The following is a 17,131-nucleotide window of genomic DNA, read 5'->3' as shown; positions in this document are numbered from 1 at the left end:
AAAAAAAAAAAATAAAAATAAAAAAAAAATTGCCAGGTGTGGTGGCAAGTGCCTGTAATCCCAGCTACTCAGGAGGCTGAGACAGGAGAATCGCTTGAACCCAGATGAGCTGAGATCGCAATACTACACTCCAGTCTGGGTAAAAGAGCGAAACTCTGACTCAAAAAAAAAAAAACAATTGTTTCGGCCAGGTGCAGTGGTCAGTGGATTGCTTGAGCCCAGGAGTTCGAGACCAACCTGGGCAACATGGCAAAATTCCATCTCTACAAAAAATATGGAACAATTAGCCAGGTGTGGTGGTGTGCACCTGTAGTTCCAGCTACACGGGATGCTGAGCCCAGGGGGTCAAGGAGGTCAAAGTTGAGGTGAGCAGCTCCAGCCCAGGCAATAGAGTGAGACTCTGTCTCAAAAAAAAAAAAAAAGGCCGGGTGCGGTGGCTCATGCCTGTAATCCCAGGACTTTGGGAGGCCGAGGCAGGCAGATCACAAGGTCAGGAGATCGAGACCATACTGGCTAACACAGTGAAACCATCTCTACTAAAAACACACACAAATAATTAGCTGGGCGTGGTGGCAGGCACCTGTAGTCCCAGGTGGAGGCTGAGGCAGGAGAATGGCGTGAACCCGGGAGGCGGAGCTTGCAGTGAGCCAAGATCATGCCTTTGCACTCCAGCCTGGGTGACAGAGCGAGACTGTCTTAAAAAAAAAAAAAAAAAAAAAAAAATTACGAAAATTAGCAGAGCATGGTGGTATGAGCCTGTTGTCCCAGGTACTTGGGAGGCTGAGGCAGGATAATCACCTTAACCTGGGAGGCAGAGGTTGCAGTGAGCTGAGATTGCACCACTGCACTCCAGCAAGACTCTGACTCACCGTATAAAAAGAAGTTTTTTGTTTTGTTTTGTTTTTTAAAGTAAAGTAGTGGGATCTTTCTCACAAGCATTGGGGAACTAATTCATACCTCTTATTGGAACAAGTCCTAATTTCTGGAACTTTCATCAGTCAGCCCAGTCTCTGGAACTCCTGAGAAAGTTACCAAGCGCATGGGATCTGGAATTGACTCCCAGGTTCAAATCCTGGCTCTGCCACTGTTTAGCTGTGTGACTTTAGGCAGGTCACCCAACCTCTCTGTGGTTCCATTTCCTCATGGGCACTGGGGATCATGAGGTTTCCTGCCTCGTAGGACCATTGTGAGGATCCGTTGAGGCTCCAAGAGCTCAGGGGACTTGTCTGTGTCTCAGGGCTGGAGTTAGAACTAGCTTGGCTGACTCCAAGTTCTGAGCTCTTTCTGTCTCCAGCGCAGGCACACGGCAGTGGCTCATTGACTGTAAAATGAATGAATAAATGAAAGATTAAAAGAGAAGGTTGATCTCTTTCTGCTCTGATTTCTGTCACTGCATTCCTTCAGCACACAACCTAGGGGAATTCAGAGTTTCCTAAGAAGCCTGTCTTAGACTTTGTTCCCCCAGAGGCTGATACTGAGACAGAAATTTGGGCGCAAGTAGTTTATCTGGACCCAGGCACGGTGGCTCACACCTGTAATCCCAGTACTTTGGGAGGTGGAGGTGGGCAGATTGCTTGAGCCCAGGAGTTGGAGACCAGCCTGGGCAACATGGAGAAACCCTGTCTCCACTAAAAATGCATACGTGAGCCGGGAATGGTGGTATGTGCCTATAGTCCCAGCTACTCAGGAGGCTGATGTGGGAGGATTGCTTGAGCCTAAGAGGCAGAGGCTGCAGTGAGCCGAGATCGCACCACTGCATTGCAGCCTGGGTGAGAGAGTGAGACCCTGTCTCAAAAAACAAAACAAAACACACAAACAAACAAAAAACAGTTATTTGGGAGGTGTTCTCGGGAGACACCATCATCACACCAGACCACATTGACCTTCAGAGAGTCACGGCCACTGCTTCATCTCCACCCTCTAAATTTCACCCATCTTCCTCTTGTGGACAACTCTAACCAGAACCACATGGGGAGGGAGTTCTGGGAAATTGAGTTATCAGCTTTGATGAGTTGACACAGCACAGTTCACCCCAGCAGTTCGTTTTACCTTCCTGGGTCCTCCAGTCTAGAGCTGGTTGGTTGGGACACCTTGGGTCTCCTTCACGTGACCTCTCACCCTCTTGGGGGCTCTTTGCCTTCTTGTGGGGTAGTCTTATGGGGCAGTCTCAGGCAGCATGCCAGGAGGGTCAGAGTGGAAACCAAGCCTCTTAAGGCTTAGCCTCAAAATTTATAGTGTCACTTCCACCATATTCTATTGGTCAAAGCAAGTCTCGAGACCACCCAGATTTGAGGGGTGAGGAAATAGACTCTACGTCTTGACGGGAACAGTTGCAAAATACTGTGGCCGTGTTTTTCATTTTTAGTTGATCATACTTCCCTTCCTGAAGATGTTTACTGCAGTCTGTTGGAAATGTATCATGATAAATCTATAAACATAGGGTGACAGTGAAAATAAATGGAGCCCCTCTAGAGATGTGCAGTGCACAACCTGTGCAACTGTCACGGCAGCCTTGCTGTGCAAGATGTCGTGGGACTCACCTATTCTTCTCACATGCCCCACTGTGGTAGGCATCTGTTATTTTTGAATGTCAGCATCTAGTGCTCCTTCTGAGGACAGTAAACTACCCATCTCCATTTCTATTCTAGTGAGCCTGACAGTCTCAGACTCCAGGGAGGGGGTTGTTATCATGAATTCTATCGCTGTAACCATAGATATTGACCAGAGGATTGGCACGTGACCCACACTGGACCAGTGAGATTCAGTTATGGGATTTTGGCTGGAACTATTAGAAAATAAATATTCTCTAGGCCGGGCGTGGTGGCTCACGCCTGTAATCCTAGCACTTTGGGAGGCCAAGGCGGGCAGATCACAAGGTCAGGAGATCGAGACCATCCTGGCTAACACGGTGAAACCCTGTCTCTACTAAAAATACAAAAAATTAGCCGGGCGCGGTTGCAGGCGCCTGTACTCCCAGCTACTCGGGAGGCTGAGGCAGGAGAATGGCGGGAACCCGGGCGGTGGAGCTTGCAGTGAGCCGAGATCGTGCCACCACACTCCAGCCTGGGCAACAGAGCGAGACTCCCTCTCAAAAAAAAAAAAAAATTCTCTTTCCACCAAAAATGTTTAGTTGGTTGGGGATAAGGCTGGAACTGCTGGAGGCCCTCTTTGCCCCTCTGAGGGAAAGGCCTACCTGATAATGAATGATATAATCACAGAGGAGAGCAGAGGCAAAAAATGGAGAGAGAGAAATTATTTATTTACTTTTTTTGGTAGAGATGGGGTCTTACTATGTTGCCTAGGCTGGTCTTGATCTCCTGAGCTTAAGTGATCCTCCTGCCTTGGCCTCCCAAAGTTCTGAGATTACAAGTGTAAGCCATCACATCTGGCCAAGAGAGTGATTCTTCTTTTAAAAAAATTAAAAAAAATTTTTTTTTGAGATGGAGTTTTGCTCTTGTCACCCAGGCTGGAGTGTAATGGCACAATCTTGGCTCTTTGCAACCTCTGCCTCCTGGGCTCAAGAGATTCTCCTGCCTCAGCCTCCCAGGTAGCTAGGATTACAGGCATCTGCCATCACACCCAGCTAATTTTTGTATTTTTAGTACAGACGGGGTTTCACCATGTTGGCTGGGCTGGTCTCGAACTCCGGACCTCAGGTAATCTGCCCACCTCGACCTCCCAAAGTGCTGGGATTACAGGGGTGAGCCACTGTACCTGGCCGAGAGAGATCTTTTTTTTTTTTTGAGACAAAGTTTTGCTCTGTTGTCTGGGCTAGAGTGCAGTAGTGCGATCTCAGCTCACCACAACCTCTGCCTCCTGGGTTCAAGTGGTTCTCCTGCCTTAGCCTCCTGAGTAGCTGAGACTACAGGTGTCCGCCATCTTGCCTGGCTAATTTTTGTATTTTTAGTAGAGACGAGGTTTCACTATGCTGGCCAGGCTGATTTTGAACTCCTGACCTCGTGATCTGCCCGCCTCAGCCTCCCAAAGTGTTGGGATTACAGGTGTGAGCCACCGCGCCCAGCCTGAGAAATTCTTGATGATGGCATTTGTGCTCCTGGATTCACCTATGCCTGAAGTCCTTACCACAGACTTGCCAACTATATGAGCAAATAAATTCCCTTTGCTATCTAAAAAATATATTCGACCGAGCACGGTGGCTCACGCCTGTAATCCCAGCACTTTGAAAGGCCAAGGCAGGTGGATCACAAGGTCAGGAGATCGAGACCATCCTGGCTAACACCGTGAAACCCCGTCTCTACTAAAAATACAAAAAATTACCCAGGCGTGGTGGTGGGCATCTGTAGTCCCAGCTACTCGGGAGGCTGAGGCAGGAGAATGGCGTAAACTCGGGAGGTGGAGCTTGCAGTGAGCTGAGATCATGCCACTGCGCTCCAGCCTGGGCGACAGAGTGAGACTCCATTTCAAAAAAAAAAAAAAAATATATATATATATATATATATATTCATTATATGAAACTATACAACTAATTGGGTCATGATGACGGTTAAATGAACTAATGATATACGAAATACCTGGTTCATAGAGGCCCACGAAAGGTCTGCTGTCAGAAATTTCTTTCTCTTCCGTGGATATAGCTCCAGCTGAAAATCCACTGAGCATATTCCACAGTTTAGAGCGGGCATGGGTGGGTTTGGGCGGTTCAGAACAATAAACACACAGAACTGAAATTTCACATCACCACCTACCCCTCCAGTATCCTTCAGGACACCTTGTATTCTTAATTTACATTCTGAAAAGACTGCAGAAAAGCAATGACTTTAAATAACCCCCTGAAACGGTGCAAAAGCAATCTCAAGAGACACCGTTTTTGTTTTCTCTGCAAGAGGAAAGAAGGGGGTTGTGTAGGGAGGTGGAAATCTGTAAAGACAGCCTCCTCCATCTGCACAGAATTAAAATGAAGTTCACAAGTGTGCGGTCTAGAAGTGACTCTCCCGTGACTGCTGCCTCTTCCCTGGGGCTCTCCAGCTGCCCCGGGTTTGTTTTTCCTGGGCCTGAGCTCAGATGTCAGGCAGGCAGAGGGGTCTTGGGGTAGCTCTCCACCCAGGGAGCAGGGGGAGGCCGCAGGCGGCTTGGGGTCTGCGTGTTTGGGAAAGCGTTCACGCTGTGTTTACTCTGAGTCTCTTGACAGCCCGAGGGCGGCCATGCCAGGCGGTCCAGATGCTTCCAGCTGGGGTCCCAAGAGCAAGCCACACGACCTGGCTTATGGTGGTACCTCCTCCGGGCTGTCCCCACCAGGCTGCCAGGGCGAGTCTCCCAAGCACACCCTCTGTCCACATCCCCACTATCCCCACTGCCTCCACCCTCATCAGCCACCAGCGGCTCTGAACTGGCAAGGCCAAGGGCCGGAGCGGGCCTGCAGACATGTTTTGTTTCATTTTGTTTTGCACTGTTTCATCTGAGCTGGCAATGAACCCTCAGAAGGTTTCACGGGAAACTTTGGATCTTGGTTTCTTTTGAAAAAAATGGGAAGGTCCTGCCTTCCCACCCAGCAAAAATGGGCTGCAGAGATGTAGCAGCTGGTTTGTTATCTTAGTTTGCATTGCCCCAGAGGCTCTGAGAGCAGGATCTTAGGATCTGGGCGCCAGTGGTTTACTAGGGAGGGGATCTCAGGAAGCACTCACAAGCAGCTGGGAAGAGAGTCAGGGCAGGGAAGGAATCAACACATACTACAGGGTGTCAGGGAGCTGGCCCCTCTTGTGGGCAGCTGGGGCTGCATCCTGCCGGGGACTTCAGGGGAGCTGTGTAGAACACGGGTTGTGCTTCCTGAGGGGTAAGGGGGCTGGGATGTTTTCTTCCGACTCCTGTCTATCCTTGGTGGAGGGTTGCTTCTGGGGGGAGTTAATACCAGTCTATTCTGCACGTAGGCCAGGAAGAAAACTTCAAATAGAAAGTCATAGGTGGGCCAGGTTTGGTGGTTCACGCCTGTAATCCCAGCACTTTGGGAGGCTGAGGCAGGAGGATGGCTAGAGCCCAGGAGTTAAAGATCAGCCTGGGCTACCTAGCAAGACCCCATCTCTGCAAAAAATATAAAAATTGGCTGGGGTTGGGTCCAGTGGCTCATGCCTGTAATCCCAGCACTTTGGGAGGCCGAGGTAGGCGGATCACCTGAAGTCGGGAGTTCAAGACCAGCCTGACCATCATGGAGAAATCCCGTCTTAAAGTACAAAATTAGTTAGGCGTGGTGGCACATGCCTATATTCCCAGCTACTCGGGAGGCTAAGGCAGGAGAATCACTTGAACCCGGGAGGCAGAGGTCACGGTGCGCCTAGGTTGCGCCATTGCACTACCACCTGGGCAATAACAGTCAAACTCTCTCTCAAAAAAAATATTAACTGGGTGTGGTGGAGTGTGCCTGTAGTCCCAGGTACTCAGGAGGCTGAGGTGGGAGGATCACCTGAGCCTAGGAAGTTGAGGCTGCAGTAAGCCATGATGGCACCACTGCATTCCAGCCTGGGCAACAGAGTGAGAACATCTCAAAAAAGAAAAGTCACAAATGGCGAGCTGAGCGTGCAGTGTTGACATGTCCTGGAGCAGCAGCTGCTGAGGGAGATGTGGGCAGGACCGTGACAGTGCCTGCTGCGCCTGTACATGGGGCCTTGCCCTTCAGTTTGTCACGGTCCCCACCACTCCCTATTGTCTGTCTCCCTGACCAGAGGCTGAGAATAAGTTCCTAATATCATCATACTTGTGCTGCCAATTCTTTCACAGAATAGAAATGACCTGTTTTTTCCACATCACCTTCAAAAGTGGGAAAGTGGGCCGGCCGCAGTGGCTCACGTCTGTAATCCCAGTGCTTTGGATGGCTGTTTTAGGCATTCTTGCATTGCTGTAAAAACATACTTGCAACTGGGTAGCCGGGTGCGGTGGCTCATGCCTGTAATCCCAGCACTTTGGGAGGCCGAGGTGGGCGGATCACGAGGTCAGGAGATTGAGACCATCCTGGCTAACAGGGTGAAACCCCGTCTCTACTAAAAAATACAAAAATTTAGCTGGGCGTGGTGGCCGGCACCTGTAGTGCCAGTTAATCGGGAGGCTGAGGCAGGAGAATGGCATGAACCCGGGAGGTGGAGCTTGCAGTGAGCCGAGATCGCGCCACTGCATTCCAGCCTGGGCAATGGAGAGAGACTCCGTCTCAAAAAAAAAAAAAAAAAAAAAAAAAAAACCCAAAGAAAACAAACAAACAAAAACATACCTGCGACTGGATAATTTATAAAGAACTGAGGTTTACTGGGCTCACAGTTCTGCAGGCTGTATAGGAAGCATGATGCTGGCCTCTGTTCAGCTTCTGGGGAGGCCTCAGGAAGCTTACAGTCATGGTGGAAGGCAGAGGGGGAACAGGCATGTCCCATGGCGAAAACAGGAGCAAGAGAGAGTGTTGGGAGGAAGGCCACACATTTTTTTTTTTTTTGAGATAGAGTTTTGCTCTTGTTGCCCAGGCTGGAATGCAGTGACACGATCTCGTCTCACTGCAACGTCTGCCTCCCAGGTTCAAGCAATTCTCCTGCCTCAGCCTCCCTAGTAGCTGGTATTACAGGTATGAGCCACCATGCCCGGCTAATTTTGTATTTTTAGTAGAGACAGGGGTTCTCCATGTTGGTCAGGCTGGTCTCGAACTCCCAACCTCGGGGTGATCCGCCTGCCTCAGCCTCCCAAAGTGCTGGGATTACAGGCATGAGCCACTGTACCCGGTAAGGGGGCCACACTCTTTTAAACAACCAGATCTCCTGTGAACTCAGAGCAAGAGTTCACTCATCACCAAGGGGATGGCCCAAGCCAATCATGGGGGATCCGCTTCCAGGATCCAAACACCTCCCCCCAGGCCCCACCTCCAACATTGTGGAGGATTACATTTCTTCATTTCTTTTTCTTTTCTTTTCTTTTCTTTTTTTTGAGACGGAGTCTCACTCTGTTCTCCAGGCTGGAGTGCAGTGGTACGATCTTGGCTCACTGCAGCCTCTGCCTCCCAGATTCCAGCAATCTCCCTGCCTCAGCCTCCCAACTAGCTGGGATTGCAGGCACCCGCCACCACACTCGGCTAATTTTTGTATTTTTAGTAGAGACAGGGTTTCACCATGTTGGCCAGGCTAATCTCGAACTCCTGACCTCAGGTGATCCACTGACCTCAGCCTCCCAAAGTGCTGGGATTACAGGCATGAGCCACTGCACCTGGCCACGGATATCATTTCAACATGAGATGTAATCTGGGACAAATATCCAAACTATATCAGAGGCCAAGGTGGGAGGATCGCTTGAGGCCAGGAGTTTAAGATCAGCCTGGGCAGCATAGCAGGACCCTATCTCTACAAAAGAAAAATTTTAAAAAATCATCGGATGTGGTGGCATGCACCTGTGGTTCCAGCTACTCAGGAAGCTGAGGCAGGAGGGTGGTTCGAACCCGGGAAGTCAAGGCTGCAGTGAGCTATGATCATGTCACTGCATTCCAGTCTGGGCAACAGACTGAGACTGTCTCAAAAAAAAAAAAAAAAAAAAAAAAAAAAGGAAAGTGCAATATAAGCCAAGAATGCCCTGTGGTTATAATCATTACACTCAGCTTGCTTCTCCCGTTTGTGTCTCTTGCCTGACCCCTGAACTGAGTTGGCGGCTTCTCGCCATAGGGTGAAGTGCACGTGGGTCACATGACATTTAGGGCCTTTGGAGCACTGGTCTTTGCCTCATCATGCCATGTGGAGATGCGTCCTCTGAGCCCAGCAGTGCTGGGGTTTTTTTCTTTTTTGTTTTTGAGTCGAAGTCTTGCTTTGTCACCCAGGCTGGAGTACAGTGGTGTGATCTCGACTCACTGCAACCTCTGCCTCCCAGGTTCACACTATTCTCCTGCTTCAGCATCCCAAGTAGCTGGGATTACAGGTAAGCGCCACCACGCCCAGCTAAATTTTGTATTTTTAGTAGAGAGGGGTTTTTGCCACGTTGGCCAGGCTGGTCTCGAACTCCTGACTTCAAGCCATCCGCCCGCCTTGGCCTCCCAAAGTGCTGGGATTACAGGCGTAAGCCACTGCGCTGGTAAGTGCTGGGTTTTGTTTTTTGGGGTTTTATTGAGACTGAGTTTCGCTCTGTCGCCCAGGCTGGGGTGCAGTGGTGTAATCTCGGCTCACTGCAACCTCCACCTCCCAGGTTCATGTGACTCTCCTGCCTCAGGCTCCTGAGCAGCTGGGATTACAGGCACCCACCAACACGCACCACCACACCTAGCTATTTTTTGTATTTTTAGTAGAGATGGGGTTTCACCATGTTAGCCAGGCTGAACTCGAACTCCTGACCTTGTGATCCGCCCGCCTCGGCCTCCCCAAGTGCTGGGATTACAGGCATGAGCCACTGCGCCCGGCCAGTGCTGGGTTTTTAATTTGCAGCTCTATAAACAACCCTCTCCCCACCCCCATAAATGCTCCACCCACTGGGAGACGGGGACAACAGCCACTGGCTCCATGGCCAGAGAGAAACTATCTTGCTATTAGCCCCATCGCACACAACGAAAGCCTAGGGAGCCCCTCAAGCACACTGTCCAGATTCTGTGACGCCAACTGCGTGGCCAGCAATTCAATTGAGTTCGGACAGAAGCTGCCCACAGTTAGTGCAGACTGCACGGTCAAAGGGCTGAGTCCCACAGGACTGCTCGCACTTCAGACACCAGTGCAAATGGCGTCCCCAGGCTACCCCTACTTCTGCCTGGCTGATTACAAATTCAGGGCTCTCCTCCCGCCTTGCCAGGGGAGGCACCTGCTACACTAGTATTTCTGCCTGCAATCTAGACCAGCACAGTGGCAGAACAGAATGTCCCTTCCAAAGGGGAAAAAGTTTGGGCATAAATGGAGAGAAGAAACAAAAATAGCTGGAGGTAAAAGGGTGAATAAATAAATGGGTTATGGCCAGGTGCAGTGGCTCATGCCTGTAATCCCAGCAGCTGAGTGGGGAGGATCACTTGAGCCCAGGAGTTTGAGACCAGCTTGGGCAACATAGTGAGACCCCATCTCTGTGAAAAAAAAATTTTTTTTTAAAGGTGGTTGTGGTGGCATGCACCTGTAGTCTCAGCTGCTTGGGAGGCTGAGGTGGGAGGGTCGTTTGATCTCAGGGGGTTGAGGCTGTGGTGAGCTATGATTAAGCTGCTGCACTCCAGCCTGTGTGACACAGTGAGACCCTGTCTCAAATAAATAAAATGAATGAATGAATGAATGAATAAATAAATAAATAAATAGTTTACGGAAAGAAGGATATTTAATATTACATTAACACCTTCAAAGAGGCTTAGATCAAGAGATGGCATTGTCTCTTGGCTCAGTTACACCAGATGCCTGCAAGATTGAATCCATGTAGGCCAGGCACGGTGGCTCACCCCTGTAATTCCAGCATTTTGGGAGGCCAAGGTGGGCAGATCACAAGGTCAGGAGTTCAAGACCAGTTTGACCAATATGGTGACACCCTGTCTCTACTAAAAATGCAAAAATTAGCTGGGCGTGGTGGCATGAGCCCGTAGTCCCATTTACTCGGGAGGCTGAGGCAGGAGAATCCCTTGAACCCAGGAGGCAGAGGTTGCAGTGAGTCGTGCCACTGCACTCCAGCCTGGGTGACAGAGCAAAGCTCCGTCTAAAAAAAAAAAAGAGTAAATCCATATATTGCTGGGACCGCCCCTGCTTTTGGAACTTGATAAGACAGAATGGAAGCCTGCAAGTCTGGGCAGCCTTACCCTAGGGGACATTTTCATACATTTCATGGGATGGTGGACCGTATCATTATTAAGGACTGATGGGATTTTAGCAATGTGCTGGCATCTTTTTTATTTCTATTTATGTATTTTTTGAGTTGGAGTCTCGCTCTGTTGCCCAGGTTGAAGTGTATTGGTGTGAGCTCGGCTCACCGCAACCACTGCCTGCTGGGTTCAAGCAATCCTCTTGCCTCAGCCTCTCAAGCAACTGAGACCACAGGCTTGCGCCACCATGCCTGGAGTTTTGTATTTTTAGTAGAGATAGGGTTTCACCATGTTGACCAGGCTGGTCTCGAACTCCTGACCCTTCAGGTGATCTGCCTGCCTCGGCCTCCCAAAGTGTTGGGATTATAGGCATGAGCCACTGCACCCTGCCAGCATCTTTTTTTTTTTTTTTTTTTTTGAGATAGAGTCTTGCTCTGTTGTCCAGGTTGGAGTACAGTGGCTCAATCACAGCTCACTGCAGCCTCAACCTCTTGGGCTCAAGTGATCCTCCTGCCTCAGCCTCCTGAGTAGTTGGGGCCACACATGTCCATCACAATGCCCAGTAAATTTTTAAGAATTTTTGTAGCGATGCAGTCTTCCTATGTTGCCCACGCTGGGCATCTTTTGGCATTTATGATCATCTGACTGTAAGGGATCTGTGTTCAAAGGCCAGAGGGTAGTCTGTGATATTGTGATATAACAGGAAATATGTATTTGGTCTTTGCCTCAGATACCTGACAGAACTTCTAAGATCCTTGTAATTTCCTGAGTGGCAAAGATGAGAGGTACATCTTTTGTTATTCATAAGAAGCCCCTTTCTTTTTTTCTTTTTTTTTGTTTTGTTTTGTTTTTTGTTTTGTTGAGACAGGGTCTCACTCTGTCACCCATGGCTGGAGTACAGTGGCACAATCATAGCCGACTGCAGCCTCAATCTCCTAGCCTCAAGCAATCCTCCCACCTCAGCCTTCCGAGTAGCTGGGAGCACAGTCACTCGATACCACGCCTGGCTAATTAAAAAAATTTTTTTTGTAGAGATGGGGTCTCACTGTGTTGCCCAGGCTGGTCTCAATTCCCTGGCCTCAAGGGATCTGCCTGCCTCAGCCTCCCAAAGCGCTGGGATTCCAGGTGGCAGCCACGCTGTCCAGCAGTACTACAGTTTATTATGAAAGATACAAACAGCCAAATGCAGAGGAGCATAGGGTGGGGTCTGGAAGGGCCCCGAATGTAGGACCACTGACCCCGTGGAGTTGGGGTGCCCCACCTCCGAGGTAGTGGATATATTTGCCAACCTGGGCGCTCCCGGAAACCTATGTAGTGGTTCTTAGTAAGGTTTCATGACATAGGCATAATTGATTAAATCATGGCCATTGGTGGTTGGACCCAATTCCTAGTCCCTCTCCCCTCCCCAGAGGTGAGGAGGGAGTGAACTGAACCTTCTAACCCTCTAAGCATTCCAAAGCTGTCTAGGTACCCCCACACTGAGTCATCTTGAGTCATCTCATTAGCATACGAAAGATACTCTAATCACTGAGGAGGGTCCAAGGGCTTTAGCAACTCTGTGCCAGGAACCAGTGACAGGGGACAAAGACCAAATAGATATTTTTTATTATACCACATAGGTCTTCACTTTTCTTTTCTTTTTTTTTTAATCACTTTATTTATTTATTTATTTTTTAAAGACATAGTCTCGCTCTGTCTCCCAGGTTGGATTGCAGCGGTGCAATCTCGATTCATTCCACCTCCCAGGTTCAAGCGATTCTCCTGCCTCAGCCTCCTGAGAAGCTGGGATTACAGGCACGCACCACCACACTTGGCTATTTATTTATTTGTTTATCGAGATGGAGTTTCACTCTCGTTGCCCAGGCGGGAGTGCAATGGTGCGATCTCGGCTCACTGCAACCTCCGCCTCCCAGGTTCAAGCGATTCTCCTGCCTCAGCCTCCTGAGTAGGTGGGATTACAGGCATGCGCCATCATGCCCAGCAAATTTTTGTATTTTTAGTAGAGACAGGGTTTCACCGTGTTGGCCAGGCTGGTCTCGAACTCCTGACCTCAGGTGATCCACTCTCCTCACCCTTCCAAAAGTGCTGGGATTGCAGGCATGAGCCACCTCGCCTAAGGTCTTTACTGAGTGGTTGCCCATGCTGTTTACACCCCAGGGGAGATGGGGCTCTGGTGTCGCTTTTCTTCCTGGGATCTGTGTTCTTTCCTCGGCCGCTGTCCCCTGGGACTTTCCTGTCTCCTTTTCTCCCAGAGCCCCAGCTTGGTCTCTCCCTCCTTCCTTTGTTCATTCATTCATTCTCCCACTGTGTACTGACTGGGCGTCCACCCCATGCCAGCTGCTGAGCTGGGTGCTGGAGAAGAATCTGTGAGTGAGGCACTCAGACCCAGCCTGTTGGGTTCGTGCCCAGCCCCATCCGCCAGCGGGCCGCGGGGTCCTGGAAGCCATGCATGCGCTGTCATGACAATCACTGAACTGACTCCCTGCTGTTAAACTGCCTGATGTCTAGAACAGAGCTGGTCTGGCTGCAGGGTAATGCATGCCACTAGGCAAGTTTAAATGTTCTAGTAGACATATCAGAGGAAGTAAGAAGATATTTGTAAGAGCTAAAAGGTGAAAACAAGCTGGGCGCACTGATTCATACTTGTGATTCCAGCACTCTGGGAGGCCAAGATGGGAGGATCCCTTGAGCCCTGGAGGTGGAGGTTGCAGTGAGCTGAAGTTGTGCCATTGCATTCCAGCCTGGGCGACAGAGTAAGACGCTGTCTTAAAAAAAAAAAAAAAAAAAAAAAAAGGGCTGGGCACAGTGGTTCATGCCTGTAATCTGAGCACTTCGGGAGGTTGAGGTGGGCAGGTCACTGAGGTCAGGAGTTCAAGACCAGCCTGGCCAACATGGTGAAACCCTGTCTCTACTAAAACTATAAAAATTAGCCAGGCCTGGTGGCATGTGCCTGTAATTCCAGCTACTTGGGAGGCTGAGTCAGGAGAATTGCTTGAACCCGGGAGGTGGGGGTTGCAGTGAGCCAAGATCATGCCACTGCATTCCAGCCTGGGCAACAGAGTGAGACTCTATCTCAAAAACAAAGAAGAAAAGAAAGGCCTCTGGAAGGACCAGTCCTCTGACACCTTGATTTTGGACTTCCAGTCTCCAGAACTGTGACAATCAATTTCTGTTGTTTTAAGCCACCCAGTTTGTGGTCATTTGTCCCAGCATCCGTAGGAGAGAGAAAGGACAGTGAGAGAAACTGGGACGTCCTTCTGAGCCTTCACAAGCCTCAGCTGCCCCATCTGTACAATGGGCATAATGGTTCCACTGTTGACTGGTGTTGCTGGGAATGAATGAGATGGGTCATGTGCAAATGTCCAAATCTCAGGGCCTGCCAGGGAGCAGAGGAACCCCACAGAGCACAGGCATTGATCTCAACTGTCGGTTCCATTTTAGAGATAAGGAGATAAACATTCAGCAAGAGAAGTGGCCCGCCCGGTCATCTGACAACATGTGGCAGGGCGAGGCCAGAGCTTGGAGTGTGAATCCTCGTTTCTGGGATGTCCTTTCTGTCTGGGCTTTTTCCCAGCCACCTCCGTGCCCTTGGTTCCACCAGTATGAACTGCCGAGCCAGCACACGCCACACCCTCTGTCTTGCTGTGCCCCCTGCAAGGACACCCTTCCTGCTCCTCTCCCACCTAACTCTGGCTTAGCCTTCAACAAGAGCCACTTCCTCCTGGAAGCCTTCCCTGACTGCCCTTGCCCTCTGGGAGCTCTCCTAGGAGACCAGCTTGAATTAGCAGGGGCCCCACCCTCCAGGAATTGTCGGTTCTAGGGGAGACTGTGAATCACCGATGTCTTCAAGGTGGGGCAGGTCTAAACAGGTGGAACAACACACTCTGGCACCTCAGACCCGGCTGTGTCTGAATTACCCAGATGGTCAGGAGAAGGCAGTCCTGGGACCTGGCATCTGGCTGCATCGCTTTTTCCCCCAGGTGACCCAGGAGCTCTGGTCTCTCTCTCAATGTGAGTGTCCAGTCTCTCACTCCATCCCATAGGGATCCAGAAGTGGAAACAAAAACTAGAGTGATCTTGAGGTCAGGAGTTCGAGACCAGCCTGGTCAACATGGTGAAACCCCATCTCTACTAAAAATACAAAAACTAGCCAGGCGTGGTGATAGGTGCCTGTAGTCCCAGCTACTCGGGAGGCTGAGGCAGGAGAATCGCTTGAACCCAGGTGGTGGAGGTTACAGTGAGTCGACATTGTACCACTGCACTCCAGCCTGGGCAACAGAGTGAAACTCCATCTAAAACAAACCCCAAAAAACAAAAAAACAATCCAAAGAAAAACTTAGAGTGAAGCACCCGACTGGCTGACCTCGCCCATCAGGAGGCACCCAGGCCGTTGGCTGTGCCCCACAAGGACAACTTTTGCAGGTTTCGGAGGTCAGGATTCTAGGGGACACAGCAGGGTCCCACAAGCCTTCAGGAGCCATGGGAGACCCTGAGATGGTGCCCAAGAGCTTCTGGTGTAACCGAACTTTGTTCTACAGTGAAATCATTCCCCAAGAGGGCTGACTCATCCTCCAAACATCTCTTTTCAGTCTGTCCTTGTCCCTCCACCCTTCTCAAGGACGTGGACAAACAGAGATGTCAGGGGAGAATGGGGTGAGGGCGTGGGTGGCCAGTTCTGGGCTGGGAGTGGGGTGGGAAGGTCTGCTGTCTCTTCGAGGGCTCCTGCCCGGACCTTGGTAACTTTCCATCCAGGTTCTCTGTGCATGTGAGTGACCTGAGCTGGGCTGGACCCGACCTCCCGCTGGCCACATGAAGTGCAGTTCGCTCTAACTGCAGGTGACCCACACGAGGACAGACAGCCGTTCCCACAGAAACCTGCTGGGAGTTGCCCAATCAGGCCCTTCCTTCCTCATTCTTCACCTGCCTTCCAGAGAGCCCAGAACAAGCCAGGGAGGGAGACACGTCTTCACCAACGCTCCAGGCTGCCCCCGAGGTGGTCCCATTTCACAGGAATGATGAGGACAGGGCAGCCAAAGACCACAGCGGCTCCCAGGAGTCACAGAGTCCCTAGGCTGGGAAATGACCTGGTCTGACTCACTGGAGAGACCCCCGTTTTAGATCCAGGCTGAGCAAGCCTGGCACATGGTTGACTCTCCTGAGCTTTGGCGGTGTGGGCAGTGCCAGGAGATCCTTGGGCTTTGAGACCCTGTTTTTCCATCCTCTCCGTGACATGGCTGTGTGGGCGCCCATATATCCCTCTTTGCCAGGCGGGTGGTGATTTCAGAGCCCCGAGGGGAAGAAGGAAGCCATTAAGCTTCGTTGGATGGGAATTGTTGCCACACTCCATATCCTGTAGGACTGCACGGCAGTCAAAATGGGAGGGCCAGGCACTGTGGCTCACACCTGTAATCCCAGCACTTTGGGAGGCCGAGGCAGGTGAATCACCTGAGGTCAGGAGTTCGAGACCAGCCTGGACAACATGGTGAAACCCCGTCTCTACTAAAACTACAAAAAAATTAACCAAGCATGGTGGCGCACCCCTGTCATCCCAGCTACTCAGGAGGCTGAGGCAGGAGAATCGCTTGAATCCGAGAGGTGGAGATTGCAGTGAGGCGGGATCGCACCACTGCACTCCAGCCTGGGCAACACAGGGAGACTCTGTCTTAAAAAAAAAAAAAAAGAAAAGAAAAAAAAAAGGAAAAATGCTTGAAAGAAATTTGCTCCCAATTGACTGCAATTTAATAGCCATTTCCAGGCAATGGTGGGTGATAAAAAGTGTTGTCATAGGGATGTCCTCTAGAGGAAAGGTTGCTAGATTTAGCAAATAAAACTGCAGGATGCCTGGTTAAATTCAAATGTTAGAGAAACAACAAATGATTTTTTAGTATAAGTATATCCCAGGCTGTATTTAAGATATGCTAAAAAAGTATTCACTGTTTCTCTGACATTTGAGTTTAACTGGGCTCCCTACACATATGTTTTGCAGACAGGGTCTCGTTCTGTTGCCCAGGCTGGAGTGTAATGGGGTGATGTGCCACCACATCTGGCTAATTAAAAAAAATTTTTTTTTTTTTTTTGGTTGCACTATGTTGCCCAGGCTGGTCTTGAACTCCTGGCCTCAAGTGATCCTCCTGTTTCAGCCTCCCAAATTGCTGAGACATGAGCCACGATGCCTAGCCATGTACTGTACTTTTTTCTGGAAACTGTATCTGGGAGGTAGGGTGACTTTTCCTCCCTCCTCCTATCCCTTTGATTTTCGTAGCTGGGAGAGAGGGGTCCTAAGTATTTCAATTAGGACTGACACTGTAGTGAGGTCTTGTTCTGTCTTCCACGTACAAACTGGCCACTGATTCACATTTCCCCAGCCCCACCCAAGAGTGAAGGCTTGCTCCCATGAGCCAGCTGGTCCCC

Source organism: Chlorocebus sabaeus, chromosome 5 (genome assembly GCF_047675955.1).
Source record: "Chlorocebus sabaeus isolate Y175 chromosome 5, mChlSab1.0.hap1, whole genome shotgun sequence".
NCBI lineage: Eukaryota > Metazoa > Chordata > Mammalia > Primates > Cercopithecidae > Chlorocebus > Chlorocebus sabaeus.
Note: the sequence above shows the minus strand (reverse complement) of the source record.